A 12026-nucleotide genomic window follows, 5' to 3' on the forward strand; every position below is an offset into this window, starting at 1 on the left:
TACCAAAAAGAAATTGACTTTCTGTTAACCTGAACCTGTCTTCCACACAGAAAAGTAAAATACTTTAAAACCTTGATGGCTTGGTTACCCTTCCCCTGTCCTCAAATGACCAGGAAGCTGAAATCCAATGGATACATCTAGATACAGCTGCAAATACTCTACATAGATAGATACTACTGCTACAAAAAAATTGTTTAAGGGCTCAGAAAGATGTTTTAGGGGTGTCATAGAAGCACCAGTACGAGCATCACATATGCATATGAGTGATAATTGTCTACTACAAAAGGACCAGATATAAAGTGCTGCTGCCTGATCTTGCAGTCTGTTCAGAGAAGGGGAAAAAACCAGACATCACAATGCTCTTACAGGTTTCCCAGGAAGTACACATTAGAACAAAGCAGCTCCACAAGCAGCAGAGGCAGTAACATCCAGTCTCCTATGGATTTTTGCCCTAGGGAGGAGCACTTACATGGGCTCACTGATGTTCACCTCGGGACAGGGTGTAAGATCTTCCTCCTCTGACTGGCCACCTATTTTCATGTCAATTGTAGAAAGTCAGTATTTTCAGCGTCTTTGTCTATAACTTCCTGACAAATTGCCTGAACCTGAACAATTAGCTCAAAATTTAATAGTAAGACAGGGCTAATGGTATAGGCACATAGGTATGGCCACACAATTCCTTCACCACCACCAGCCCTAAAGCAGACAGACAGCACAAATGTGTGAATTTTTCTTCAGAAAAAAATCTCACAAAGGCTCAAAAACACCTCTTTTTGATGGCCAGTTTTCTGAAATTCACACAGAAAAATAAACCCTCAGGCCAAGCTTTTAGCACCAAGCATCAGCCCAAAGTGAATTTTTAATGGCAGAGTTAACAAAGAAGACAGGGTGCTCTGAAAGCAAGGCTGAAAGACATCCTGCTTAAGACCCCCTGTGGTTTTCTAAAATAAAAACAAACAAAAATATCTCATCAACCCACACTGACCATAGATTTGCCACATTTCGATGTATCTGTGAACGTGTTTCTAATATGCAATTTACCTTGGAGGAAGCAGTTGTGATGAGCGCAGAAACCGAGCCATGTCCTTACATATTAGAAGAGGCATCTGAGAGGCAAAAATCCCCTGGAGATGCCTTGACACCAAGCCATTGCCCTGCCCTGGGAGAAGATAAGAGGCTGGTTCAGAAACCTGCAGCGGTATTAAGGATGACAGGAAGGTGATGTAACTTCTAAGTGCTCTCACTCCTCCTACAAGTTCAGTGTATCGCACACAAGCCAAGCACCCTGTGTGCACAAACCAAGGGCTGCATTAAGTTCAGTGAGGCAAGAAATTTCCAGCACAACCATCCAAAGCTGGAGTTAGTAGCAATTTCAGGGGACTTCAGACAACAGAAGTGTGATGTATTCCTCTATATACTGTCTGGGATTGTAATGAGTCAGCCCCTCTCTTGGCAGCTCTATTGTAGTTGCCTCCTACTACAAATGAGAAGGTACACTTTAGTTTCAACTTTACTTGTGTTTTACACAAACAGAGCATTTCACTTCATTACTGAAAATAACTGGTAGCAAAATGCAGTCACCTAAGCAAGTTAATTAAATGAACACTTGACATTAAGGGAAAGGAGCAATGTGTTCCCCACGTCAGCAAACTCTTGGTGTCTGCCATCACACACCCTGTGTATGTCATCTCCTCTGGGAGATGTATGGATGTGAACTTCTGTAAGTATTTCAGAAGGTGTAGTGAAAAAAGATTTTGTTATTCTTTGCCTAAATCAACAAAAAATTTACCCAGCTGGGAAAACAGGTTGATTGATGGGATTATCCAAATCTGAAATACCAGTGATTTTCTGTTTTTTGGACATTTTTGCTAGTCTGAGTGCTTAAAATCCAAATAATCTGTCTGTCAAGCTGGTATGCAAGTCTATGGAAAGGATCTTTAGAACCCATTACTTCTGGGTATTAGAGAATAGCCCTTATTTGCACAATAATGTATACTTTTCAAAATCCTTTTTTATGTAAGTATCCACACAGAAACATTATTCATCCATGATTTCTTTCTAACAAATCATTTGCTTACAAAGGCTTGGATCTCAGCTTATGGAAGTATAAGAGCTAGACTTTGATGATCCTTGTGGGTCCCTTCCAAATACAATTTAATAGAAAAAATATAGTGCTAATTAGCATCTTCTGGGTGTTTTCCTTTGAACAGCATCTTTTAGATATGGATGTTCTCAAAACCACAAATGTCCTGAAAAAATTGTCAGTTCTTCATCAGTAGTTAGCACTGTGAGATAAACTTTTCCCTAATCAAATCTACAACAGGAACTCAATTTAGACAAAACTTGCCCTCTTTAAGAGTTGCACTGCAAATATGTGCTCAGAGTTTACCAGTGCAACCACCTTGTTCATGGCTGATTCTCAATTCCACTGTTTTCAAGTTCTAATTCCCATGTTTTCAGGCTTGTATTATGTTTCTCCCTGGACAGTTCTACAGTCTTGCTACAGCACTATTGTTTTACAGCTGGCAACCTGGGCTTGTAGGTTTCACTGACTTCTTCAAATATCATGGTAGAGCATAGATGGTGCTTGTGAACACTTAGCCACCAAAGGACAGACAGTTACGACCCAATCTCCCAGTAAACTTGCAAGGATGATTCTTCTTGAAAAAATTCAGTAGTCCAAGCCCCAGTCTAACAAAAAAATCCCACTCTTGTGTCAACCGGAGGTTGTTTGTTTTACATGTCAATAAAAAAAAAGACCAATACATCAAGATACTAAATTATTTACATTAATATAAAGAGAGGGAAAAATCAAGAACTTATTAGTAAAAGATATCATGATTCCGCAGCCCTTGAAGTTGCTCACTACATGGCAAAGGGAGACATTGAGAAGATGTCTACATTGCTGGGAACATTTTATTCTTAAAAGGGTTAACTAATTTGATTTGGGTTACAGAAGCCAAATGACAATCATAACAAAACCCAGAGGCCAACAAAAAGAAAGAAACCCACAACCCCCCGTGTTTCCACACTATTTCTTAATAATGGCTATATTGTGGAAGCACTTGGTCACACCAGGCTGCTCCCAACTGTGCAAGGTACTATCTGGACACATAATGAATGTTCATCTTTGCTGGGAGTCAGAAAGACAAGAAACAGCTGATGGATGAGATAATGGAGAAGCCAAAGCAGGAAGCAGTGAGATAGCATTGCTATTTATAAAATGGATGTGCCTAACAAGAGCAAAAAAAAAAAAAAGCTGTATCAGGTCAAAGGAAAGATTCACCTTGTTCAGGATCCTGACTCTGACAGGACTGAAAGAACACAGGAAACTCATATGGTATGTGCCTCCCAAACTCTCCCATCTTCCAGCGTTTTCAGGCCACAGTCTGCCCAAGGCAGGTATGGTTGCCATGTCTCAGCAACCCTTAACACATTTCTCTTCTATGAACCTGTTCCACCAACCCTTGAACCCACGTAAGACGCTGGCACTTGAAGCATCCTCTGTTCCACTTCTCAGCCACATGTGAATTGAAGAACCTACTTTTGTCTGCTTTGAGCCTGGCTCCTGACCACTTCAGCTGTGGGTGTTTTGTTCCTTGTATCAGGATAAACGCTGAAGAATCAATTCCCCACCTCACACCATTTATGATTTTTGTTCTTCATAGTAGAATAAACACCCAAGAATCAATATGCCATGTCCCCTATCCTCACCTTTAGTTAGCAGCAGTGGTAGCAAGTTGTCATTTTCTGGCAGTTGATCAATAGGTAGTTAAAACACTTTGAAAGAGATTTTCTGTGAAAGGATTTAGAAACCCTGCTCTAGAGACTAGCTTCTTCTAGTAATACCAAGTTTATATGAGAAGCAGTGCAGGGACCCTGCATGGAGGGAGCAGCCAAACTGCTTTGCCCATCATAGATTTATTGTAATCCACACAGTGTATCCCCCCTTGCAGTCCTTGTTAGCAAGGAGAAAATGTGATAAAAACTCTCTATATTCCACTCTCTCCCTTCTTCTGGCTGCCTGGCAGCCCCACACTCACCATGGGAGTTTTTCAGCACCAGCCCTACACTCCTCTGAGCCCTGAGCTGGTCTTGCCTCACCTTGAATCCGCCACCATAGTGAGTAGCCCACAGAAGGGCCAGCTACCATCTAACCTTAAATTATCTACATGGGCATTATTTATCATGGCAGAACCGTGAGGAACAGAATCAAACTGCAAGAACCTAGGAGGAAAAGCAATTTGTCTTTCTCCTTATAGTGACAGTAGAAAATCTGGCTTGAATATTTCTTTTAAACAAAAATAATGACTCCTTCTACTAAAAAACCCCCATAAAATGGTGGAATGTGTAGGTTTATAACAGTCCATGGAAGCAGACTTAAAAAATAATATTTAAACACCTCACTTTAAAGTAAAAAAAGAGTATTTGCCAAGACCAAGGGTTTTCTTTCATCTTAAGTCAAGATTTTAATTAATCTATCTGTTTCTGCTCTCATGAAAGTCATTAATAAAATTCTCATTATTGGGCCAAATCAGACATGAATTGAGACAAAATCAACAATTTCTCCTAAAACATCTAGTAAGCAATAAACTAGGAACCCACTGGCCAGCCAATAAGTGCCAAAGAAATGTGAATATTCTGTTAGTGGATATGACAGCTTTACAGAAATTTCTGTGCCCCCCCCCCCCCCCCCAGATCTCTGACAGAATAAATAACAATTAATTTTGCAATAATTCTTTCTGAATGTGATTATTGTCCATAGTCCTGAAACCCCCTTTGTTTTCTGAGCTTATGGGGCATACAATTCTTAGGTGATTTACAAGGAAGAAATGGAGTTCAGGACTAAGACTTTCATAGGTAAGTTGATGTGGGAGAAATAAGTCATAATTCAACATTCACATCAGTGTTATGTCTGTTCCTAAAAAGTCTAGATTTTAGCACACAGACCTGAAGAATTTGATGTTGAGCTCAGCTATTACCCCCAGCCTCCAAAGATTTTTCTTTCAGAGTGATTTTCAGGTGCCCTTGAAAATAACAAATGGCCAAGTGCTTAAATTGGACATTCAGAAACAGTCTGGAATCCTTTTTGTGCCCAAAAGGTTGATATATATGATGTATTAGATTCTCCTATTAGAGGTTTCACAAAAATACAGGACGTAAGTAAGAGTGCTTCTTACCTCTGAGATCACTCAGGCTTCATTTTACTATATCTGCTAACAGTCTCCCAAAGCTCTGTTCCAGAGGAGAAAAGCATCTTACTCTCTTATTTTAATATACTATGCAGACAGATTAATGTCTTTCCCGTCTCTCACTTCATAAATTAATTTGCAAGATGCAGCTAAATCAGCTTTTACAAAGACAGGATCACAAAATGAAAAGATGAAAAAATGGCAAAATGCTAGAGAAAGGACCTTTATACTGAGCTATCATGAAGATGTCAGTGCAGCACTGCATCCCTTTGAAACAAAGTGCGTGCATCACTTCAGGCACACGCGTACCTAAACCACACTTGCTCCATTTGAAAAGCCTAAATTAGTACTCAAGTAGTGTAAGACAACTAGATCCAGATCCAGGAAAGGAAACTCTCTTTTCCTCAGAACTGTGTATGAGAAAGGCAAATCTTTTGTCTGGAGTCCCACACTTTTATTTCAAGAGGCCCTTCTGAACACATAGCTCTTATTTGTGCAGTACCGTGGGAAGATGATATCCCTGCTTTATGATGTTTTATTTTCATGCACTTTTTCAGATGTCACTTCTTCCTCTGTTGTTGATATAAATTTCCATTACAGTTTTCCGCACATAATAATTGCTTTTGCCCTATATTGGTTACGATGCCAACTAGCACAGTTGCTGCCTTGTTTTTGTATGCAGTGTGCCTGCAGACTATGGAAACAGCAGACACATCCTCACCATGAAAAATGTCTTCATCAAAGCTGTATATTTATACACCTCTGCTTAATTAATACCTTAGCTTTTGAAAACCGAGGGAAGCTAAAATTTGCCAGTCTTTTTACAGTAGCTATATATAATTCACACTGACTGGGACTTTCATAACTTGCATGTGACATTTTATTGAAGTAATTGAATTCTGCTCCAGCAAATACCAGCCAGGATAAGAAAAGATAAATGTACATCAAAACAGCACCTCTCTATCTAAATATGGGTTTAATACAAGAGGATGCTAACAATTTTGATTAATCAAAACTTCTGTCATACTAGGCATACAGTAAACAGAAGTTCTTACAATTAGCAACATGGAAGCAGTGTGTTTAAGGTCATTAAAAAAAAAAGGCACCCACAAACACTGGCTATATATTGTGCTTTGACTGCTTTTAACACATCATTTTAATTAGAACATGGTTCTTGACAGATAAAGTACTAGCAATTTTTAAGCACTTAAAGAAGGCTCTTGTATGCATAATTTCAAATATTTGTAAGAGCAGAGTATTTGTACCCATGAAATAAAACACACTGTAAACAATCAACAGTAGTTACACAGCGTCTTCACATGATGTTCTCATAGGAGACATCCTTTTAGCACCTATATAAGGGTGACAAACTCCTCTCATTTATATTAATAAAGATTAGGCAATTCACCCTTGTTAAACACAGAATCAGCTTCTGGATCCACAAGTACAGGCAGATGGTAGACAGAGACATAGAAATGGACAGTTTGGGAATTTCTGCATTAAATACTTTATCTAGTTTCATTTATTCCAGGTTTAACAGCAAAATGGAGGCAACACACCAAAACCATCTGTTCCTTAATATATACCTGGAATTACTCCCAAAACACTGGTGTTTTGTTTATTAATATCTGCATTGCATTTCAAAATTCATGAGTTGGGGCTCCTAAAATGTACAGAATTGTGTGAAAATGATAAACGTAAGATTTAATTCTTTGATTTCTGACAGTGAGCATTTAAGATTCAAGGACTTGCTTTTCTCTTTCCTCCAGAATAAGAAGGGCCAGTCATTTTCCAACCAATCCCAAATCTCTCCCGTCTCATAATAAGAAGCACATGTCACTTGGGGAGGCTCTGACAGGGAGCTGACAGCCTGGCAGCCCCTCACAGTAAACCTGCCCTAGGAGGCTGCAACATGGTGAAACCACAGGAGCTGGCAGCACCAATCCAAATGTACAGCAGCATAAACAAGAAGAGATCTGGACTCAAACCTAACAATGACCAGAGCACTTATTTGAAACGAAGCCACTCTTTTTTGATTAGTTTTCAAAGTACTGAACATTGCTCCATTTGGCAATGCTACAACGCAGTGCAAATCATATCTGAAATTCTGTATGCACAAGCAGTTCTCTTCAGGAGAGGAACGAAAAACTCTGGTGACTTCTCTTTTGTCACAGATTTCTTTCAAAGCATTTGAGTTAGATTAAACACTGATGAGAACATTTTCCATTGCATTATTATTCATGTTCTCGCAGTCACAGATATGATACTGCTCTTCTGTTTGGGGCTTTTTTCTTTCTGCTATTTCATAAAAGCTTGATTTGAGAGGGTGAAAAACTAATTAGAAACCACTGGTCCCTTCTCAGAAAAACTCATGTATATTATTAGGTGCTGTTGACTCTGACTGCAGTACATGCTGTCTGCGTGCTTCATGGTTTTCACTGAGAGATACTTGCTGACCTAGGATCTTGTCAGCACTTATGTTTACAGAGTATTTAAAGATAATAACTGTATATGACCCTTGAACTAAATGTTCTTGTTTCAAAATGTGCAAGAAAAACAAAGAAAAGCAATGTGTTACCATAAATGAATTTGAAAGAACTGGGAAACTATTTACTGATCCAGCCAACATTTATATGCCTGATTAATCTCCAGGAATCTGACAGGCTAAACACAAGTTTCTAAGTTTGCAGGACTGAAGCTGGGTTGTCAAGTGCACAGGTAACATACAGCACTGCTGCAGGGTTACAAACCACCTGCCTGCACGGCAAATCACACGATGGAAAGCAAAAGGGCAGGGCAGCTTCTCAGATGCGAGGTAAATTCTACACAAGTTCAGGCGCTTGAGCACTCACATACGGTGGGCACTTTATAGCCCAAAAGCTGCCCACAGCCTAGTGAGCTAGTTCACCTTGCTCCTACCTTGCTCACAGTGACCTTTATCCTGGGAAAATACTGAGAGAGGTTTGCCAACTGGAAGAATTATTTTGCTAACAGCAGCAGTCAGGCCCTGCTGTCGGCCTCCTAGGGGCTGTGCTCTCACCCATGCTGTAAGGGCAGCACACCTTGGAAAGACACTCCAAGAGCTACAAAGCTACAAAAGGCAATCACAATATGTGGCTTGCAACCTCTCCTAGAATGATTCCACTCTGCTCCCCTCATACTCCTCACGGGCCCCTACTGAAGCAAGTCACCAGCACACCATAGAGACAGCCCTGCCTCCAGCAGGAATGCTGGATGGAGTGTCTCAGTGCACATGCTGCAGAATTCCAGCTTTCTGGCATGCCCTTCATTTGCGGCAGTAGGTCCAGTCATATGACAGGAAAGGGTTTCCAGTATCTGGATTTCTCCAGACAGCAGAAGAACTTCTAAGTAGCCGCCACGGGAAGAAAAATTGGAAACATCTGATCTTGCGACACTGGAAGCATCTGAGCACTGTGGAGGAACACAGAGCTCGTGAGAGGGTTCCTGCTGAGCTGGACTGGGGGTGCCCAGCCCTGCTGCCTGGGCAGCAATGCAGCACTGCATTTTCCTTGTATGACTGCACTTGCTTGTATACCTGTGCTCCTGACATTGTCTTGGCAGCCTGCTGGGAGGAGTCACTGCTGATAGTGGTGTCAGTGCCCATCTGGGTGCTGCCTAGAGTTTCCTCATTGCTTTCTGTATCATCCATCCTCTGGGGTTTTTGCTGTTTCTCTAAAAATACAAAAGACATGCTATTGCATCACCACATCCTGCTCTGCCTTTGCCCTGGGCAGCACACACAGGCTCTGCTCAAGGGGGAAGCAGGCCAGAGAGCTGTCTGGGGCCTCTGTGGTCTGCAGTAGCCTCAGTTATGGACCCAGACCCCTCTGTGCTATGCTGTGTATAGAGAACAAAAGGAGTCCAAACAGAAAACAGGAAGATCAAAAAGGATATAATCATGCTGGCAGACTTTTGTGGACTCCTAATAGGCCTTAAGGTATGTTCTGCTATGTATAAATGTTAAGACACTATAATTCAGCTTTTTTAGCCTAACCAGCCATAGAAAGATGCAAGTGATCAGAATAAAGGGAGTGATCAGAATAAAGACAACATGAACTTTTCAATTGTGTTGTTCAGAAGGAAACACAAAAGTGCAGGGCCTGATCAGTTCATGTGATCTCATGATAAAAAAAAAAAACTAAACCAAGAGCTGGCTTTAGATACAGTGATAAAATTAGACTGCATTTGCTTCTGATAATTGTATTGATGTTATGAAGACTACAAAAGCAGGTTCCTTCTGACAGTCTTTTCTACGGATCCAGCCTGCATTTGAATATGGTATTCTGACTTTTGGTAACCTCTATGCCAAACAGGTTATTTATTGGCACTTCATAATCATATATCAGGCATTAGATGTCTCTTATTTTAATGTACAGAATCATACCAGATATGCCTTTCTTTGATGAAGTACCTGTATTATTCTTTCTGTCACTTCCTATACTTCACCCAAAGATTTTTCACCATTCCTCAGACAGCCCTGAATTCCATTGGACCATCACCCGAAGCAGAAGGTTAGAAAGCAACATACATCACAAAAAGCAGAGCTACAAGGAGGAGGAAGGAGCCTGTATATTGACATTTCCATTGCAAAACCACAAAAATTTTAGCTTAAAATATTCCAATAATTCTCCAACAAACTACCCACTCTCCCATTGTTCCTGTTTCTTGCAAAACAAATGCAAACTGTTAAATCAAATGCCCTCCATCAGACAGGCACCCAAACAAAATTTCGTGGCAACACTATCCGAGTCCATGCAGCACAGGGCAGAGGCAGGCGTGGAGGAAGCGGTGGCAACACCTCTGGCTGGTATTGCCATCAGTGACTCCAGCATCTGAAACCATATTTTTATTCTGCATCTGGGTGGAGGCTGCTGCTGTGCTTGGTAACATGAGGGGACTTAATTGTCCTTCAATTACATGAAATTAAAGATGGCAGTTATACCCTTCACCTTCAATGAGGTTTTAATTAGATCCATCCCACCAGCCAGTCCATCTGTGCATATCCATTTTGGCATATTACTAACGTGTTTAATGGAAATAAACAAAGCCGTGTGTTTTACGTTAAAACAAAAAACATGACATCTTGGTTACATAGCAATTAATAATTTCAGTGGAATTTTATTTCAGCCCAATATTATATTATGGTTCATACACAAAATCACAAGATACTCCTTTTCTATGTGTCCAAGACATGTCCTGTACATCAGATGCTGTATTATTAATTCAACCAGTAATTTATAAGAGACTGTTAAAAAATTTGGTTTGGGATGCTTCTGGTAGGGAAAGTACTAAGAGTTTTTTTCCCCATCTTTCAATTGTATTCATTTGAAGCAATTTATTGCTACAATCATATAACATATCCTCTGTATATATATATATTTATATAAAGCTGCACAACTTATGGTAAATTATTACACATCTAAAAGTCATCTGTAGTTCAAGAATTTCTTTGTTACTGAGCACAAAGAAAAAATATGAGGCACTGTTAAATGCATAAATAGACTCAGCTGACTTAGCAAACATGTGACTACCACACCACTGCTCAGAAATTTCTTGTAAAGTATAAGGTAGGAAGCCAAAAAGGAAGCATAATGCAACATGTTCTTTAAAGTTATAATGGAACATATGAGAATGAAAACACAATGCAGTATGACTTACTCTGTAACTAGTCTAACCAGAAAAAAATAATTATAGCCAGCTCTCCATTAATACTGGGTGGATTATCAAATTTGGAAATAAATTAGGCTAAGGATGCACAACAGCTGCCTTGTTTCCAAACAGCCCAATTAAAGCTGGCAAGGCTTATTAACTCATGCACGGCACCACCCAGGCTTGGCACTGCTGCTTCCAGCCCTGAGCTGGTGCTGGGCAGTTAGATGGGAAAGCTTGAGCAAACCTGGAAGCGCAGCAGAAGGCACAGTCCCAGCTGCCCATCTCACACCGTGGTCCTTTCTTGTTACATGGCCAGCCTTGACTGGCTGCTTACCAAGGGATGTTCCTGGCCATCCTCCAACAGGAACAAGACTGTCCTGTGTAAAAGCCCAAATCCAAGTTTGAAGATGCACCAATTTCTGTGCACCTACAGTCATACTGGAAGATTTTACATCATTTTACCAAGAGATTTGTTTAGCAGACAAATCTGGAATTTCCAGATGAATTCAAACTTTCTTCTTCTTTCTTTCAAAATTGATCATTCTCCCAACGATGAGACTTTTTGGCTACAGTCAGGCTTTTGCTGGAAGGAAGCATCGTCTTTTCTTAGAAACAGTACAATTAGTTTATGTAATGAATTATTTCATACTCAATGCTCAATTATTTATTGATTTTACTTGATGCCATGATTTCTCACTAGTTTTATAAGCAGTATGTATCAGTTTAATTGTAGCCATTCCAGGGTTTTTTCTTTAAGTTTCCATGCTCTAAGAGCCATATTTCTTAATATAATCAAGTCATCTGTAGGTTACAGAATACACATATAAAAATTAATTGTGCTACTTCCTGGACGTGATCTCTAGCTCAGTTCACACTGCTGCAGCAGGTCTTTTGAGCATTCAGGTGACTGATTCTGGGTGCTGTGCCTACTGTTTCCCTATTCTCTCTCCATATGTACAATGTTCCTAGAACGGCTATAAGAGTCCTTTTCACTAGCAAGACTTTTTGTAGTAGCTGAGTATATTGCATTCAGTACCTGGATATAGAACATGGAAACTCAAGAAACCCAGAAACTGTGGTTTTTTGTGTCAAAGAATGAGACACCTCTACCCAAAGGACTGCCCATGCACAAGGTACCTAACTTTTTTTTATAATACTGCT

The sequence above is a fragment of the Corvus cornix genome, chromosome 1A (assembly GCF_000738735.6).
Source record: "Corvus cornix cornix isolate S_Up_H32 chromosome 1A, ASM73873v5, whole genome shotgun sequence".
NCBI classification, from domain to species: Eukaryota; Metazoa; Chordata; class Aves; order Passeriformes; family Corvidae; genus Corvus; species Corvus cornix.